Source organism: Heterodontus francisci, chromosome 34 (assembly GCF_036365525.1).
Source record: "Heterodontus francisci isolate sHetFra1 chromosome 34, sHetFra1.hap1, whole genome shotgun sequence".
In the NCBI taxonomy this organism is placed as follows: Eukaryota; Metazoa; Chordata; class Chondrichthyes; order Heterodontiformes; family Heterodontidae; genus Heterodontus; species Heterodontus francisci.
The window spans coordinates 54,409,410-54,430,613 of record NC_090404.1 but is presented as its reverse complement, the minus strand read 5'-3'; positions in this window follow the sequence as shown (position 1 = coordinate 54,430,613).

Here is a 21,204-nt window from a genome sequence, read left to right as displayed (position 1 = left end):
TCACTCTCTGACACTCTCTGACAGTCTCTATGACTCTCAATCACTCTCTGACACTCTGACACACTCTATCACTCTCTGACACTCTCTATCACTCTCTGTCACTCTCTGACTCTCTCTGACACTCTCTATCACTCTCTATCACTCTCTGACACTCTCTATCACTCTTTATCACTCTCTGACCCTCTCTGACGCTCTCTGCCACACTCTTTCACTCTCTGACAATCTCTGACATTCTCTGACACTCTCTATCACTGTCTATCACTCTCTGACACACTCTGACAGTCTCTGACTCTCTCAGACTCTCTCTGACACTCTCAGACACTCTCTATCACTCTCTGACAATCTCAGACACTCTCTGTCACTCTCAGACACCCTCTATCACTCTCTGACACTCCATATCACTCTCTGACACTCTCTATCACTCAATGACACTCTCTTCCACGCTCTCTCACTCTCTGACACACTCTGACACCATCTGACACACTCTGACACTCTCTGACACTCTGAGACACTCTCTATCACTCTCTATCACTCTCTGACACACTCTGACACTCTCAGACACTCTCAGACACTCTCTATCACTCTCTATCACTCTCTGACACTCTCTGACTCTCTCAGAGACTCTCTGACACTCTCAGACATTCTCAGACACTCTCTATCACTCTCAGATACTCTCTGACACTCTCTATCACTGAATGACACTCTCTGACACTCTCTATCACTCTCTGACACACTCTGGCACGCTCAGACATACTCTGTCACTCTCTATCACTCTCGAACACACTCTGACAGTCTCTGACACTCAGAGACACTCTCAGACACTCTCAGACAATCTCTGTCACTCTCTATCACACTCTGACACTCTCTGACACTCGATGACATTCTCTGACACGCTCTGACACTCTCAGACACTCTCTATCACACTCTATCACTCTCTGACACACTCTGACACTCTCTGACACTCTCTCGCACTCTCTGACACTCTCAGAGACTCTCTATCACTCTCTGACACTCTCAGACACTCTCTATCTCTCTCTGACAGTCTCTGACACACTCAGACACACTCTATCACGCTCTGACACACTCTGACACACTCTGACACACTCTGACACTCTCTATGACTCTCTATGACTCTTTGACACTCTCTGACACTCTATATCGCTCTCTATCACTCTGACACACTCTGACAGTCTCTGACACTGTCTGACACTCTATGACACTCTCTATCACTCTCAATCACTCTCTGACACTCTCTGACACTCTCTATCACTCTCTATCACTCTCTGACACTGTCTGACACTCTCTATCACTCTCTGTCACTCTCTGTCACTCTCTATCAATCTCTATCACTCTCCGACACTCTCTGACATACTCTGACACTCTCAGACACTCTCTATCACTCTCTATCACTCTCTGACACTCTCTATCACTCTCTATCGCTCTCTGACACTTTCTGACACTCTCTATCACTCTCTGTCACTCTCTGTCACTCTCTATCAATCTCTATCACTCTCCGACACTCTCTGACATACTCTATCACTCTCTATCACTCTCTGACACTGTCTGACACTCTCTATCACTCTCTGTCACTCTCTGTCACTCTCTATCAATCTCTATCACTCTCCGACACTCTCTGACATACTCTGACACTCTCAGACACTCTCTATCACTCTCTATCACTCTCTGACACTCTCTATCACTCTCTATCGCTCTCTGACACTTTCTGACACTCTCTATCACTCTCTGTCACTCTCTGTCACTCTCTATCAATCTCTATCACTCTCCGACACTCTCTGACATACTCTGACACTTTCTGACACTCTCAGACACTCTCTATCACTCTCTATCACTCTCTGACACGCTCTGACACTCTCTATCCCGCTCTGACACTCTCTGACAGTCTCTATCACTCTCTGACACTCTCTATCACTCTCTGTCACTCTCTGTCACTCTCTGACACTCTCTATCACTCTCTATCACTCTCTATCACTCTCTATCACTCTCCGACACTCTCTGACATACTCTGACATACTCTGACACTCTCAGACACTCTCTATCACTCGTATCACTCTCTGACACTCTCTATCACTCTTTATCACTCTCTGACCCTCTCTGACGCTCTCTGCCACACTATTTCACTCTCTGACACTCTCTGACATTCTCTATCACTGTCTATCACTCTCTGACACACTCTGACAGTCTCTGACTCTCTCAGACTCTCTCTGACACTCTCAGACACTCTCTATCACTCTCTGACAATCTCAGACACTCTCTGTCACTCTCAGACACTCTCTATCACTCTCTGACACTCCATATCACTCTCTGACACTCTCTATCACTCAATGACACTCTCTTCCACGCTCTCTCACTCTCTGACACACTCTGACACCATCTGACACACTCTGACACTCCCTGACACTCTGAGACACTCTCTATCACTCTCTATCACTCTCTGACACACTCTGACACTCTCTGAGACTCTCTCTTACTCTCTATCGCTCTCTGACACTCTCTATCACTCTCTGAATCTCTCTGACACACTCTGACTCTCTCTGACACTCTCTATCACTCTCTGACACTCTCTGACACTCTCAGAGACTCTCTATCACTCTCTGACACACTATGACACTCTCTGACACTCTCTGTCTCTCTCTGACAGTCTCTGACACACTCAGACACACTCTATCACGCTCTGACACACTCTGACACACACTGACACTCTCAGACACTCTCTATCACTCTCTTACACACTCTGACACTCTCAGACACTCTCAGACACTCTCCATCAATCTCTATCACTCTCTGACACTCTCTGACTCTCTCAGAGACTCTCTGACACTCTCAGACACTCTCTGACACTCTCTATCACTCTCTGACACTCTCTATCACTCTCTAACACTCTCTGACACTGTCTGACACTCTCTATCACTCTCTATCACTCTCTGTCACTCTCTATCACTCTCTATCACTCTCCGACACTCTCTGACATACTCTGACACTTTCTGACACTCTCAGACACTCTCTATCACTCTCTATCACTCTCTGACACTCTCTGACACTCTCTGACACTCTCTATCACTCTCTGACACTCTCTATGACTCTCTATGACTCTTTGACACTCTCTGACACTCTATATCACTCTCTATCACTCTCTGACACACTCTGACAGTCTCTGACACTGTCTGACACTCTCTGACACTCTCTATCACTCTCAATCACTCTCAATCACTCTCTGACACTCTCTGACACTCTCTATCACTCTCTGACACTCTCTATCACTCTCTATCACTCTCTGACACTGTCTGACACTCTCTATCACTCTCTGTCACTCTCTGTCACTCTCTATCAATCTCTATCACTCTCCGACACTCTCTGACATACTCTGACATACTCTGACACTTTCTGACACTCTCAGACGCTCTCTATCACTCTCTATCACTCTCTGACACTCTCTATCACTCTATATCTCTCTTTGACCCTCTTTGACGCTCTCTGACACACTCTATCACTCTCTGACAATCTCTGACACTCTCTGACACTCTCTATCACTGTCTATCACTCTCTGACACACTCTGACAGTCTCTGACTCTCTCAGACACTCTATGACACTCTCAGACACTCTCTATCACTCTCTGACAATCTCAGACACTCTCCGTCACTCTCAGACACTCTCTATCACTCTTTGACACTATATATCACTCTCTGACACTCTCTATCACTCAATGACACTCTCTTACACTCTCTCTCACTCTCTGGCATTCTCTATCACTCTCTGACACTCTCTATGACTCAGTATCACTCTTTGACACTCTCTGACACTCTATATCACTCTCCATCACTCTCTGACACACTCTGACAGTCTCTGACACTCTGACACTCTCTGTCACTCTCTGTCACTCTCTATCACTCTCTGACACTCTCAGACACTCTCAGACTCTCGCAGACACTCTCTCTATCACTCTCAGACACTCTCAGACTCTCTCAGACACTCTCAGACACTCTCAGACACTCTCAGACACTCTCTATCACTCTCTATCACTCTCTGACACTCTCAGACACTCTCTATCACGCTCCGACACTCTCAGACACTCTCAGACTCTCTCAGACACTCTCTGACACTCTCAGACACTCTCTGACACTCTCAGACAGTCTCTATCACGCTCTGACACTCTCAGACTCTCTCAGACACTCTCAGACAGTCTCAAACACTCTCAGACTCTCTCTGTCACTATCTGACACTCTCAGACACTCTCCGACAATATCTGACACTCTCTATCACTCTCTGACACTCTCTGACACTCTCAGACTCTCTCAGACTCTCTCAGACACTCTCTGACACTCTCTGACATTCTCAGACACTCTCGATCACTCTCTGACATCTCTGACACTCTCAGACACTCTCAGACACTCTCTATCACTCTCTGACACTCTCTGACACTCTCTAATACTCTCTATCACTCTCTGACATTCTCAGACACTCTCAGCCACACTCTGACACTCTCTGACACTCTCTATTACTCTCTGACAATATCTGACACTCTCTAATACTCTCTATCACTCTCTGACACTCTCAGACTCTCTCAGACACACTCTGACACTCTCTGACACTCTCTATCACTCTCTGACAATCTCTGACTCTCTCTGACTCTTTCAGACACTCTCAGACACTCTCTGACAGTCTCTGACACTCTCAGACACTCTCTATCAATCTTTGACACACTCTGACACTCTCAGACACTCTCATACACTCTCTCTCACTCTGTGACACTCTCTGACACTCTCAGACAGTCTCCATCACTCTCTATCAATCTTTGACACTGTCTGACACTCTCAGACACTCTCAGACACTCTCTGTCACTCTCTGATACTCTCTGACACTCTCGCACACTCTCAGACACTCTCTGACACTCTCAGACACTCTCAGACACTCTCCATCACTCTCTATCACTCTCTGACACTCGCTGACACTCTCTATCACTCTCTGACACTCGCTGACACTCTCTATCACTCTCTGACCCTCACTGACCCTCTCAGACACTCTCAGACACTCTCTGACACTCTCTGACACTCTCTGTCACGCTCTGACACTCTCTCACACTCTCTCACACTCTCAGACACTCTCTGACACTCTCAGACACTCTCAGACACCTTTTTCACTCTGTATCACTCTCAGACACTCTCTGACACTCTCTATCACTCTCTATCACAATCTGACACTCACTGACCCTCTCAGACACTCTCAGACACACTCTGACACTCTCAGACACTCTCTGTCACTCTCTGACACTCTCTTACACTTTCTATCACTCCCGAACACTCTCAGACATTCTCTATCACTCTCTGACACTCTCTGACACTCTCAGACACTCTCTGTCACTCTCTATCACTCTCTGACGCTCTCAGACACTCTCTGACACTCTCTATCACTCTATATCACTCTCTGACACTCTCTGACACTCTCTATCACACTCTGACACTCTCTGAAACTCTCTCACACTCTCTCACACTCTCTATCACACTCTGACTCTCACTGAACCTCTCAGACATTCTCAGACACTCTCTGTCACTCTCTGACACTCTCTGACACTCTCAGACACTCTCTGACACTCTCAGACTCGCTCAGACACTCTCTATCACTCTCTGACACTCTCAGACACTCTCTGTCACTCTCTGTCACTCTCTGACAATCTTAGACACTCTCAGACACTGTCTATCACTGTCTGACACTCACTGACTCTCTCAGACACTCTCTGACACTCTCAGACACTCTCTGACGCTCTCTATCACTCTCTGACATTCTATGACACTCTGCATCACTCTCTGTCACTCTCTGACACTCTCTATCACTCTCTTTCACTCTCTGACGCTCTCTATCACTCTCTATCACTCTCTGACACTCTCAGACACTCTCTGACGCTCTCTATCACTCTCGGACACTCTCTGACACTCTCCATCACTCTCTATCACTCTCTGACACGCTCTGACACTCTCTGTCACTCTCTATCACTCTCTGACACTCTCAGGCACTCTCTATCACTCTCTATCACTTTCTGACAATCTCTGACACGCTCTGACACTCTCTGACACTCTATGACACTCTCTATCACTCTCTATCACTCTCTATCACTCTTTGACTATCTCTGACACTCTCTCACACTCTCTGACACTCTCTGACACTATCTATCGCTCTCCATCACTCTCTGACACTCTCTGACACTCTCTGCCACTCTAAGACACTCTCAGACACTCTCGATCTCTCTCTAGCACTCTCTGACACTCTCTATCACTCTCTGACACTCTCTATCACTCTCTGACACTCGCTGACACTCTCTATCACTCTCTGACACTCTCTGACACTCGCTGACACTCTATATCACTCTCTGACGCTCACTGACCCTCTCAGACACTCTCAGACACTCTCTGACACTCTCTGACACTCTCTGCCACTCTCTGACACTCTCTGACACACTCTCACACTCTCAGACACTCTCTGACACTCTCAGACACTCTCAGACACTATTTATCACTCTCTGACACTCTCTGACACTCTCTGACACTCACTGATCCTCTCAGACACTCCCAGACACTCTCTGACTCTCTCAGACACTCTCTGTCACTCTCTGACTCTCTCAGACACTCTCTGTCTCTCTCAGACACAATTTATCACTCTCTATCACTCTCTGAAACTCTCTGACACTCTCTGACACTCACTGAACCTCTCAGACACTCTCAGACACTCTCTGACTCTCTCAGACACTCTCTGTCACTCTCTGTCACTCTCTGACACTCTCTGACACTCTCTCACACTCTCAGACACTCTCTGACACTCTCAGACACTCTCAGACACTCTTTATCACTCTCTATCACTCTCTGACACTCACTGACACTCGCTGACACTCACTGACCCTCTCAGACACTCTTAGACACTCTCTGACACTCTCAGACACTCTCTGTCACTCTCTGACACTCTCTGACTCTCTCTATCACTCCCGAACACTCTCAGACATTCTCTATCACTCTCTGACATTCTGTGACACCCTCAGACACTCTCTGTCACTCTCTATCACTCTCTGACGCTCTCAGACACTCTCTGACACTCTATATCACTCTCTCACGCTCTTAGACACTCTCTGACACTCTCTATCACTCTCTGACACTCTCTGAAACTCTCTCACACTCTCTCACACTCTCTATCACACACTGACTCTCACTGAACCTCTCAGACATTCTCAGACACTCTCTGACACTCTCTGACACTCTCTGACACTCTCAGACACTCTCAGACACTCTCGATCTCTCTCTATCACTCTCTGACACTCTCTATCGCTCTCTATCTCTCTCTATCACTCTCTGACACTCTCAGACACTCTCTGACGCTCTCCATCACTCTCTGACACTCTCTGACAATCTCCATCACTCTCTATCACTCTCTGACATGCTCTGAAACTCTCAGACTCTCTCAGGCACTCTCTATCACTCTCTGACACTCACTGAAAATCTCAGACACTCTCTGACACTCCCAGACACTCTCTGACACTCTCTATCACTCTCTGACACTCTCTATCACTCTCTGACACTCTCTGTCACTCTCAGACACTCTCTATCAGTCTCTGATGCAATCTGACACTCTATCACTCTCTATCACTCTCTGACACTCTCTATCACTCTCAGACGCTCTCAGTCACTCTCTGACTTTCTCTGACACGCTCTGTCACTCTCTGACACTCTCTGACACTCTAAGACTCTCTCAGACACTCTCTATCACTCGCTGACACTCTCTGACACACTCTGTCAATTTCTGACACTCTCAGACACACTCTGTCAATTTCTGACACTCTCAGACACTCTCAGACACGCTCTATCACTGTCTGACACTCACTGACACTCTCAAACATTCTCTGACGCTCTATTTCACTCTCTGACACTCTCTATCACTCTCTGACACTCTCTGACACTCTCCATCACTCACTATCACTGACTGCCACTCTCTGACACTCTCAATCACTCTCTATCACTCTCTGACACTCTCAGACACTCTCTGATGCTCCATATCACTCTCTGAAACTCTCCATCACTCTCTATCTGTCTCTGACACGCTCTGACACTCTCTATCACTCTCTATCACTCTCTGACACTCTCTATCAATCTCTATCAATCTCTACCACTCTCTGACACTCTCAGACACTCTCTATCACTCTCTGACACTCTCTGATACTCTCAGACACTCTCAGATTCTCTCAGACACTCTCTGACACTCTCAGACACTCTCTGACACTCTCTAATACTCTCTATCACTCTCTGACACTCTCAGTCTCTCTTAGACACACTCTGACACTCTCTGACACTCTCTATCACTCTCTGACAATCTCTGACTCTCTCTGACTCTCTCAGACACTCTCAGACACTCTCTTACAGTCTCTGACACTCTCAGACACTCTCTATCAATCTTTGACAGACTCTGACACTCTCAGACACTCTCATCCACTCTCTCTCACTCTGTGACACTCTCTGACTCTCTCAGACACTCTCTATCACTCTCTTACACTCTCAAACACTCTCAGACACTCTCAGACACTCTCTGTCACTCTCTGATACTCTCTGACACTCTCTCACACTCTCAGACACTCTCTGACACTCTCAGATACTCTCAGACAGTCTCTATCACTCTCTGACACTCGCTGACACTCTCTATCACTCTCTGACACTCTCTGACACTCGCTGACACTCTCTAGCACTCTCTGACGCTCACTGAACCTCTCAGACAATCTCAGACACTCTCTGACACTCTCTGACACTCCCTGACACTCTCTGTCACTCTCTGACACTCTCTCACACTCTCTCACACTCTCTGACACTCTCAGACACGCTCTGACACTCTCAGACACTCTCTATCACGCTCTGACACTCTCAGACTCTCTCAGACACTCTCAGACACTCTCAGACACTCTCTGACACTCTCTATCATTCTCTATCATTCTCTATCACTCTCTATCACTCTCTGACACTCTCTATCACTCTCTATCACTCTCTATCACTCTCTCTCACTCTCAGACTCTCTCAGACTCTCTCAGACACTCTCAGACACTCTCTGCCACTCGCTATCACTCTCTATCACTCTCAGACACTCTCAGACACTCTCAGACTCTCTCAGACTCTCTCAGGCACTCTCTATCACTCTCAGACACTCTCAGACACTCTCTGACACTCTCAGACACTCTCTATCACGCTCCGACACTCTCAGACACTCTCAGACTCTCTCAGACACTCTCTGACACTCTCAGACACTCTCTGACACTCTCAGACAGTCTCTATCACGCTCTGACACTCTCAGACTTTCTCAGACACTCTCAGACAGTCTCAGACTCTCTCAGACACTCTCTATCACTCTCAGACACTCTCAGACACTCTCTGACATTCTCAGACACTCTCTATCACTCTCTGACATCTCTGACACTCTCATACACTCTCAGACACTCTCTATCACTCTCTGACACTCTCTGACACTCTCTCATACTCTCTATCACGCTCTGACACTCTCAGACACTCTCAGACACACTCTGACACTCTCTGACACTCTCTATTACTCTCTGACAATATATGACACTCTCTAATACTCTCTATCACTCTCTGACACTCTCAGACACTCTCAGACACACTCTGACACTCTCTGACAATCTCTATCACTCTCTGACAATCTCTGACTCTCTCTTACTCTCTCAGACACTCTCAGACACTCTCTGACAGTCTCTGACACTCTCAGACACTCTCTATCAATCTTTGACACACTCTGACACTCTCAGACACTCTCATACACTCTCTCTCACTCTGTGACACTCTCTGACACTCTCAGACAGTCTCCATCACTCTCTGACACTCTCTGACACTCTCAGACACTCTCAGACACTCTCAGACACTCTCAGACACTCTCTGTCACTCTCTGATACTCTCTGACACTCTCTCACACTCTCAGACACTCTCTGACACTCTCTGACACTCTCTGACACTCTCAGACACTCTCAGACACTCTCCATCACTCTCTATCACTCTCTGACACTCGCTGACACTCTCTATCACTCTCTGACACTCTCTGACACTCTCTGACACTCTCTAGCACTCTCTGACGCTCACTGACCCTCTCAGACAATCTCAGACACTCTCTGACACTCTCTGACACTCTCTGTCACTCTCTGACACTCTCAGACACTCTCTATCACGCTCTGACACTCATAGACTCTCTCAGACACTCTCAGACACTCTCAGACACTCTCTGACACTCTCTATTATTCTCTATCATTCTCTATCACTCTCTGACACTCTCTATCACTCTCTATCACTCTCAGACTCTCTCAGACTCTCTCAGACACTCTCAGACACTCTCAGACACTCTCTGACACTCGCTATCACTCTCTATCTCTCTCAGACACTCTCAGACACTCTCAGAATCTCTCAGACACTCTCTATCACTCTCAGACACCCTCAGACACTCTCTGACACTCTCAGACACTCTCTATCACGCTCCGTCACTCTCAGACTCTCTCAGACACTCTCAGACTCTCTCAGACACTCTCTGACACTCTCAGACACTCTCTGACACTCTCAGACATTCTCTATCACGCTCTGACACTCTCAGACTCTCTCAGACACTCTCAGACACTCTCTGACACTCTCAGACTCTCTCAGACACTCTCTATCACTCTCAGACACTCTCAGACACTCTCTGACATTCTCAGACACTCTCTATCACTCTCTGACATCTCTGACACTCTCAGACACTCTCAGACACTCTCTATCACTCTCTCACACTCTCTGACACTCTCTCATACTCTCTATCACTCTCTGACACTCTCAGACACTCTCAGACACACTCTGACACTCTCTGACACTCTCTATTACTCTCTGACAATATCTGACACTCTCTAATACTCTCTATCACTCTCTGACACTCTCAGACTCTCTCAGACACCCTCTGACACTCTCTGACACTCTCTATCACTCTCTGACAATCTCTGACTCTCTCTGACTCTCTCAGACACTCTCAGACACTCTCTGACAGTCTATGACACTCTCAGACACTCTCTATCAATCTTTGACACACTCTGACACTCTCAGACACTCTCATACACTCTCTCTCACTCTGTGACACTCTCTGACACTCTCAGACAGTCTCCATCACTCTCTGACACTCTCTGACACTCTCAGACACTCTCAGACACTCTCTGTCACTCTCTGATACTCTCTGACACTCTCTCACACTCTCAGACATTCTCTGACATTCTCTGACACTCTCAGACACTCTCAGACACTCTCAGACACTCTCCATCACTCGCTATCACTCTCTGACACTCGCTGACACTCTCTATCACTCTCTGACACTCTCTGACACTCGCTGACACTCTCTATCACACTCTGACGCTCACTGACCCTCTCAGACACTCTCAGACACTCTCTGACACTCTCTGACACTCTCTCACACTCTCTCACACTCTCTCACACTCTCAGACACTCTCTGACACTCTCAGACACTCTCAGACACCTTTTTCACTCTCTATCACTCTCTGACACTCTCTGACACTCTCTGACAATCTTAGACACACTCTGACACTCTCAGACACTCTCTGTCACTCTCTGACACTCTCAGACACTCTCTATCACGCTCTGACACTCTCAGACTCTCTCAGACACTCTCAGACACTCTCAGACACTCTCTGACACTCTCTGACACTCTCTATCATTCTCTATCATTCTCTATCACTCTCTGACACTCTCTATCACTCTCTATCACTCTCTATCACTCTCAGACTCTCTCAGACTTTCTCAGACACTCTCAGACACTCTCTGACACTCTCTATCACTCTCTATCACTCTCAGACACTCTCAGACACTCTCAGACACTCTCAGACTCTCTCAGACACTCTCTATCACTCTCAAACACTCTCAGACACTCTCTGACACTCTCCGACACTCTCTAACACGCTCTGACACTCTCAGACTCTCTCAGACACTCTCAGACTCTCTCAGACACTCTCTGACACTCTCAGACACTCTCTGACACTCTCAGACAGTCTCTATCACGCTCTGACACTCTCAGACTCTCTCAGACACTCTCAGACACTCTCTGACAGTCTCTGACACTCTCAGACACTCTCTATCAATCTTTGACACACTCTGACACTCACAGACACTCTCATACACTCTCTCTCACTCTGTGACACTCTCTGACACTCTCAGACAGTCTCCATCACTCTCTGACACTCTCTGACACTCTCAGACACTCTCAGACACTCTCTGTCACTCTCTGATACTCTCTGACACTCTCTCACACTCTCAGACAATCTCTAACACTCTCAGACACTCTCTGACACTCTCAGACACTCTCAGACACTCTCCATCACTCTCTATCACTCTCTGACACTCGCTGACACTCTCTATCACTCTCTGACACTCTCTGACACTCGCTGACACTCTCTATCACTCTCTGACGCTCACTGACCCTCTCAGACACTCTCAGACACTCTGAGACACTCTCTGACACTCTCTGACACTCTCTGTCACTCTCAGACACACTCTCACACTCTCTCACACTCTCAGACACTCTCTGACACTCTCAGCCACTCTCAGACACCTTTTTCACTCTCTATCACTCTCAGACACTCTCTGACATTCTCTATCACTCTCTGACACTCTCTGACACTCTTCGACACACTCTGACACTCTCAGACACTCTCTGTCACTCTCTGACACTCTCTGACACTCTCTATCACTCCCGAACACTCTCAGACATTCTTTATCATTCTCTGACACTCTGTGACACTCTCTGACACTCTCAGACACTCTCTGTCACTCTCTGTCACTCTCTGACACTCTCAGACACTCTCTGACACTCTCTATCACTCTCTGACACTCTCTATCACTCTCTATCACTCTCTATCTCTCTCAGACTCTCTCAGACACTCTCTGACACTCTCTATCACTCTCTATCACTCTCAGACACTCTCAGACTCTATCAGACACTCTCTATCACTCTCAGACACTCTCAGACACTCTCTGACACTCTCAGACACTCTCTATCACGCTCTGACACTCTCAGACTCTCTCAGACACTCTCAGACTCTCTCAGACACTCTCTGACACTCTCAGACACTCTCTGACACTCTCAGACAGTCTCTATCACGCTCTGACACTCTCAGACTCTCTCAGACACTCTCTGACACTCTCTATCACTCTCTATCACTCTCAGACACTCTCAGACACTCTCAGACTCTATCAGACACTCTCTATCACTCTCAGACACTCACAGACACTCTCTGACACTCTCAGACACTCTCTATCCCTCTCTGACACTCTCAGACTCTCTCAGACACTCTCAGACTCTATCAGAGACTCTCTATCACTCTCAGACACTCTCTGACACTCTCTGACACTTGCTGACACTCTCTATCACTCTCTGACGCTCACTGACCCTCTCAGACACTCTGAGACACTCTCTGACACTCTCAGCCACTCTCAGACACCTTTTGCACTCTCTATCACTCTCAGACACTCTCTGACACTCTCTATCACTCTCTGACACTCTCTGACACTCTTCGACACACTCTGACACTCTCAGACACTCTCTGTCACTCTCTGACACTCTCTGACACTCTCTATCACTCCCGAACACTCTCAGACATTCTCTATCATTATCTGACACTCTGTGACACTCTCTGACACTCTCAGACACTCTCCGTCACTCTCTGTCACTCTCTGACACTCTCTATCACTCTCTGACACTGTCTATCACTCTCTATCACTCTCTACCACTCTCAGACTCTCTCAGACTCTCTCAGACACTCTCAGACACTCTCTGACACTCTCTATCACTCTCTATCACTCTCAGACACTCTCAGACACTCTCAGACTCTATCAGACACTCTCTATCACTCTCAGACACTCTCAGACACTCTCTGACACTCTCAGACACTCTCTATCACGCTCTGACACTCTCAGACTCTCTCAGACACTCTCAGACTCTCTCAGACACTCTCTGACACTCTCAGACACTCTCTGACACTCTCAGACAGTCTCTATCACGCTCTGACACTCTCAGACTCTCTCAGACACTCTCAGACACTCTCTGACACTCTCAGACTCTCTCAGACACTCTCTATCACTCTCAGACACTCTCTATCACTCTCTGACATCTCTGACACTCTCAGACACTCTCAGACACTCTCTATCACTCTCTGACACTCTCTGACACTCTCTCATACTCTCTATCACTCTCTGACACTCTCTGACACTCTCAGACACACTCTGACACTCTCTGACACTCTCTATTACTCTCTGACAATATCTGACACTCTCTAATACTCCCTATCACTCTCTGACACTCTCAGACTCTCTCAGACACACTCTGACACTCTCTGACACTCTCTATCACTCTCTGACAATCTCTGACTCTCTCTGACTCTCTCAGACACTCTCAGACACTCTCTGACAGTCTCTGACACTCTCAGACACTCTCTATCAATCTTTGACACACTCTGACACTCACAGACACTCTCATACACTCTCTCTCACTCTGTGACACTCTCTGACACTCTCAGACAGTCTCCATCACTCTCTGACACTCTCTGACACTCTCAGACACTCTCAGACACTCTCTGTCACTCTCTGATACACTCTGACACTCTCTCACACTCTCAGACAATCTCTAACACTCTCAGACACTCTCTGACACTCTCAGACACTCTCAGACACTCTCCATCACTCTCTATCCCTCTCTGACACTCGCTGACACTCTCTATCACTCTCTGACACTCTCTGACACTCGCTGACACTCTCTATCACTCTCTGACGCTCACTGACCCTCTCAGACACTCTGAGACACTCTCTGACACTCTCTGACACTCTCTGTCACTCTCTGACACTCTCTCACACTCTCAGACACTCTCTGACACACTCAGCCACTCTCAGACACCTTTTTCACTCTCTATCACTCTCAGACACTCTCTGACACTCTCTATCACTCTCTGACACTCTCTGACACTCTTCGACACACTCTGACACTCTCAGACACTCTCTGTCACTCTCTGACACTCTCTGACACTCTCTATCACTCCCGAACACTCTCAGACATTCTCTATCATTCTCTGACACTCTCTGACACTCTCTGACACTCTCTGACACTCTCAGACACTCTCTGTCACTCTCTGTCACTCTCTGACGCTCTCAGACACTCTCTGACACTCTCTATCACTCTCTATCACTCTCTGACACTCTCTGACACTCTCTATCACACTCTGACACTCTCTGAAACTCTCTCACACTCTCTATCACACTCTGACACTCTCTGAAACTCTCTCACACTCTCTCACACTCTCTATCACACTCTGACTCTCACTGAACCTCTCAGACATTCTCAGACACTCTCTGACACTCTCTGACACTCTCAGACACTCTCTATCACTCTCTGACACTGTCTATCACTCTCTATCACTCTCTATCACTCTCAGACTCTCTCAGACTCTCTCAGACACTCTCAGACACTCTCTGACACTCTCTATCACTCTCTATCACTCTCAGACACTCTCAGACACTCTCAGACTCTATCAGACACTCTCTATCACTCTCAGACACTCTCAGACACTCTCTGACACTCTCAGACACTCTCTATCACGCTCTGACACTCTCAGACTCTCTCAGACACTCTCAGACTCTCTCAGACACTCTCAGACACTCTCTGACACTCTCAGACAGTCTCTATCACGCTCTGACACTCTCAGACTCTCTCAGACACTCTCAGACACTCTCTGACACTCTCAGACTCTCTCAGACAGTCTCTATCACTCTCAGACACTCTCTATCACTCTCTGACATCTCTGACACTCTCAGACACTCTCAGACACTCTCTATCACTCTCTGACACTCTCTGACACTCTCTCATACTCTCTATCACTCTCTGACACTCTCTGACACTCTCAGACACACTCTCACACTCTCTCACCCTCTCAGACACTCTCAGACACTCTCTGACACTCTCTGACACTCTCTCACACTCTCTCACACTCTCTCACACTCTCAGACACTCTCTGACACTCTCAGACACTCTCAGACACCTTTTTCACTCTCTATCACTCTCTGACACTCTCTGACACTCTCTGACAATCTTAGACACACTCTGACACTCTCAGACACTCTCTGTCACTCTCTGACACTCTCAGACACTCTCTATCACGCTCTGACACTCTCAGACTCTCTCAGACACTCTCAGACACTCTCTGACACTCTCTATCATTCTCTATCATTCTCTATCACTCTCTGACACTCTCTATCACTCTCTATCACTCTCTATCACTCTCAGACTCTCTCAGACTTTCTCAGACACTCTCAGACACTCTCTGACACTCTCTATCACTCTCTATCACTCTCAGACACTCTCAGACACTCTCAGACACTCTCAGACTCTCTCAGACACTCTCTATCACTCTCAAACACTCTCAGACACTCTCTGACACTCTCCGCCACTCTCTATCACGCTCTGACACTCTCAGACTCTCTCAGACACTCTCAGACTCTCTCAGACACTCTCTGACACTCTCAGACACTCTCTGACACTCTCAGACAGTCTCTATCACGCTCTGACACTCTCAGACTCTCTCAGACACTCTCAGACACTCTCTGACAGTCTCTGACACTCTCAGACACTCTCTATCAATCTTTGACACACTCTGACACTCACAGACACTCTCATACACTCTCTCTCACTCTGTGACACTCTCTGACACTCTCAGACAGTCTCCATCACTCTCTGACACTCTCTGACACTCTCAGACACTCTCAGACACTCTCTGTCACTCTCTGATACTCTCTGACACTCTCTCACACTCTCAGACAATCTCTAACACTCTCAGACACTCTCTGACACTCTCAGACACTCTCAGACACTCTCCATCACTCTCTATCACTCTCTGACACTCGCTGACACTCTCTATCACTCTCTGACACTCTCTGACACTCGCTGACACTCTCTATCACTCTCTGACGCTCACTGACCCTCTCAGACACTCTCAGACACTCTGAGACACTCTCTGACACTCTCTGACACTCTCTGTCACTCTCAGACACACTCTCACACTCTCTCACACTCTCAGACACTCTCTGACACTCTCAGCCACTCTCAGACACCTTTTTCACTCTCTATCACTCTCAGACACTCTCTGACATTCTCTATCACTCTCTGACACTCTCTGACACTCTTCGACACACTCTGACACTCTCAGACACTCTCTGTCACTCTCTGACACTCTCTGACACTCTCTATCACTCCCGAACACTCTCAGACATTCTTTATCATTCTCTGACACTCTGTGACACTCTCTGACACTCTCAGACACTCTCTGTCACTCTCTGTCACTCTCTGACACTCTCAGACACTCTCTGACACTCTCTATCACTCTCTGACACTCTCTATCACTCTCTATCACTCTCTATCTCTCTCAGACTCTCTCAGACACTCTCTGACACTCTCTATCACTCTCTATCACTCTCAGACACTCTCAGACTCTATCAGACACTCTCTATCACTCTCCGACACTCTCAGACACTCTCTGACACTCTCAGACACTCTCTATCACGCTCTGACACTCTCAGACTCTCTCAGACACTCTCAGACTCTCTCAGACACTCTCTGACACTCTCAGACACTCTCTGACACTCTCAGACAGTCTCTATCACGCTCTGACACTCTCAGACTCTCTCAGACACTCTCTGACACTCTCTATCACTCTCTATCACTCTCAGACACTCTCAGACACTCTCAGACTCTATCAGACACTCTCTATCACTCTCAGACACTCACAGACACTCTCTGACACTCTCAGACACTCTCTATCACGCTCTGACACTCTCAGACTCTCTCAGACACTCTCAGACTCTATCAGAGACTCTCTATCACTCTCAGACACTCTCTGACACTCTCTGACACTTGCTGACACTCTCTATCACTCTCTGACGCTCACTGACCCTCTCAGACACTCTGAGACACTCTCTGACACTCTCAGCCACTCTCAGACACCTTTTGCACTCTCTATCACTCTCAGACACTCTCTGACACTCTCTATCACTCTCTGACACTCTCTGACACTCTTCGACACACTCTGACACTCTCAGACACTCTCTGTCACTCTCTGACACTCTCTGACACTCTCTATCACTCCCGAACACTCTCAGACATTCTCTATCATTCTCTGACACTCTGTGACACTCTCTGACACTCTCAGACACTCTCCGTCACTCTCTGTCACTCTCTGACACTCTCTATCACTCTCTGACACTGTCTATCACTCTCTATCACTCTCTATCACTCTCAGACTCTCTCAGACTCTCTCAGACACTCTCAGACACTCTCTGACACTCTCTATCACTCTCTATCACTCTCAGACACTCTCAGACACTCTCAGACTCTATCAGACACTCTCTATCACTCTCAGACACTCTCAGACACTCTCTGACACTCTCAGACACTCTCTATCACGCTCTGACACTCTCAGACTCTCTCAGACACTCTCAGACTCTCTCAGACACTCTCTGACACTCTCAGACACTCTCTGACACTCTCAGACAGTCTCTATCACGCTCTGACACTCTCAGACTCTCTCAGACACTCTCAGACACTCTCTGACACTCTCAGACTCTCTCAGACACTCTCTATCACTCTCAGACACTCTCTATCACTCTCTGACATCTCTGACACTCTCAGACACTCTCAGACACTCTCTATCACTCTCTGACACTCTCTGACACTCTCTCATACTCTCTATCACTCTCTGACACTCTCTGACACTCTCAGACACACTCTGACACTCTCTGACACTCTCTATTACTCTCTGACAATATCTGACACTCTCTAATACTCCCTATCACTCTCTGACACTCTCAGACTCTCTCAGACACACTCTGACACTCTCTGACACTCTCTATCACTCTCTGACAATCTCTGACTCTCTCTGACTCTCTCAGACACTCTCAGACACTCTCTGACAGTCTCTGACACTCTCAGACACTCTCTATCAATCTTTGACACACTCTGACACTCACAGACACTCTCATACACTCTCTCTCACTCTGTGACACTCTCTGACACTCTCAGACAGTCTCCATCACTCTCTGACACTCTCTGACACTCTCAGACACTCTCAGACACTCTCTGTCACTCTCTGATACACTCTGACACTCTCTCACACTCTCAGACAATCTCTAACACTCTCAGACACTCTCTGACACTCTCAGACACTCTCAGACACTCTCCATCACTCTCTATCCCTCTCTGACACTCGCTGACACTCTCTATCACTCTCTGACACTCTCTGACACTCGCTGACACTCTCTATCACTCTCTGACGCTCACTGACCCTCTCAGACACTCTGAGACACTCTCTGACACTCTCTGACACTCTCTGTCACTCTCTGACACTCTCTCACACTCTCAGACACTCTCTGACACACTCAGCCACTCTCAGACACCTTTTTCACTCTCTATCACTCTCAGACACTCTCTGACACTCTCTATCACTCTCTGACACTCTCTGACACTCTTCGACACACTCTGACACTCTCAGACACTCTCTGTCACTCTCTGACACTCTCTGACACTCTCTATCACTCCCGAACACTCTCAGACATTCTCTATCATTCTCTGACACTCTCTGACACTCTCTGACACTCTCTGACACTCTCAGACACTCTCTGTCACTCTCTGTCACTCTCTGACGCTCTCAGACACTCTCTGACACTCTCTATCACTCTCTATCACTCTCTGACACTCTCTGACACTCTCTATCACACTCTGACACTCTCTGAAACTCTCTGAAACTCTCTCACACTCTCTATCACACTCTGACACTCTCTGAAACTCTCTCACACTCTCTCACACTCTCTATCACACTCTGACTCTCACTGAACCTCTCAGACATTCTCAGACACTCTCTGACACTCTCTGACACTCTCAGACACTCTCTATCACTCTCTGACACTGTCTATCACTCTCTATCACTCTCTATCACTCTCAGACTCTCTCAGACTCTCTCAGACACTCTCAGACACTCTCTGACACTCTCTATCACTCTCTATCACTCTCAGACACTCTCAGACACTCTCAGACTCTATCAGACACTCTCTATCACTCTCAGACACTCTCAGACACTCTCTGACACTCTCAGACACTCTCTATCACGCTCTGACACTCTCAGACTCTCTCAGACACTCTCAGACTCTCTCAGACACTCTCTGACACTCTCAGACACTCTCTGACACTCTCAGACAGTCTCTATCACGCTCTGACACTCTCAGACTCTCTCAGACACTCTCAGACACTCTCTGACACTCTCAGACTCTCTCAGACAGTCTCTATCACTCTCAGACACTCTCTATCACTCTCTGACATCTCTGACACTCTCAGACACTCTCAGACACTCTCTATCACTCTCTGACACTCTCTGACACTCTCTCATACTCTCTATCACTCTCTGACACTCTCTGACACTCTCTGACACTCTCTGACACTCTCTGACACTCTCTGACACTCTCAGACACTCTCTGACACTCTCTGACACTCTCTCACACTCTCTCACACTCTCTCACACTCTCAGACACTCTCTGACACTCTCAGACACTCTCAGACACCTTTTTCACTCTCTATCACTCTCTGACACTCTCTGACACTCTCTGACAATCTTAGACACACTCTGACACTCTCAGACACTCTCTGTCACTCTCTGACACTCTCAGACACTCTCTATCACGCTCTGACACTCTCAGACTCTCTCAGACACTCTCAGACACTCTCAGACACTCTCTGACACTCTCTATCATTCTCTATCATTCTCTATCACTCTCTGACACTCTCTATCACTCTCTATCACTCTCTATCACTCTCAGACTCTCTCAGACTTTCTCAGACACTCTCAGACACTCTCTGACACTCTCTATCACTCTCTATCACTCTCAGACACTCTCAGACACTCTCAGACACTCTCAGACTCTCTCAGACACTCTCTATCACTCTCAAACACTCTCAGACACTCTCTGACACTCTCCGCCACTCTCTATCACGCTCTGACACTCTCAGACTCTCTCAGACACTCTCAGACTCTCTCAGACACTCTCTGACACTCTCAGACACTCTCTGACACTCTCAGACAGTCTCTATCACGCTCTGACACTCTC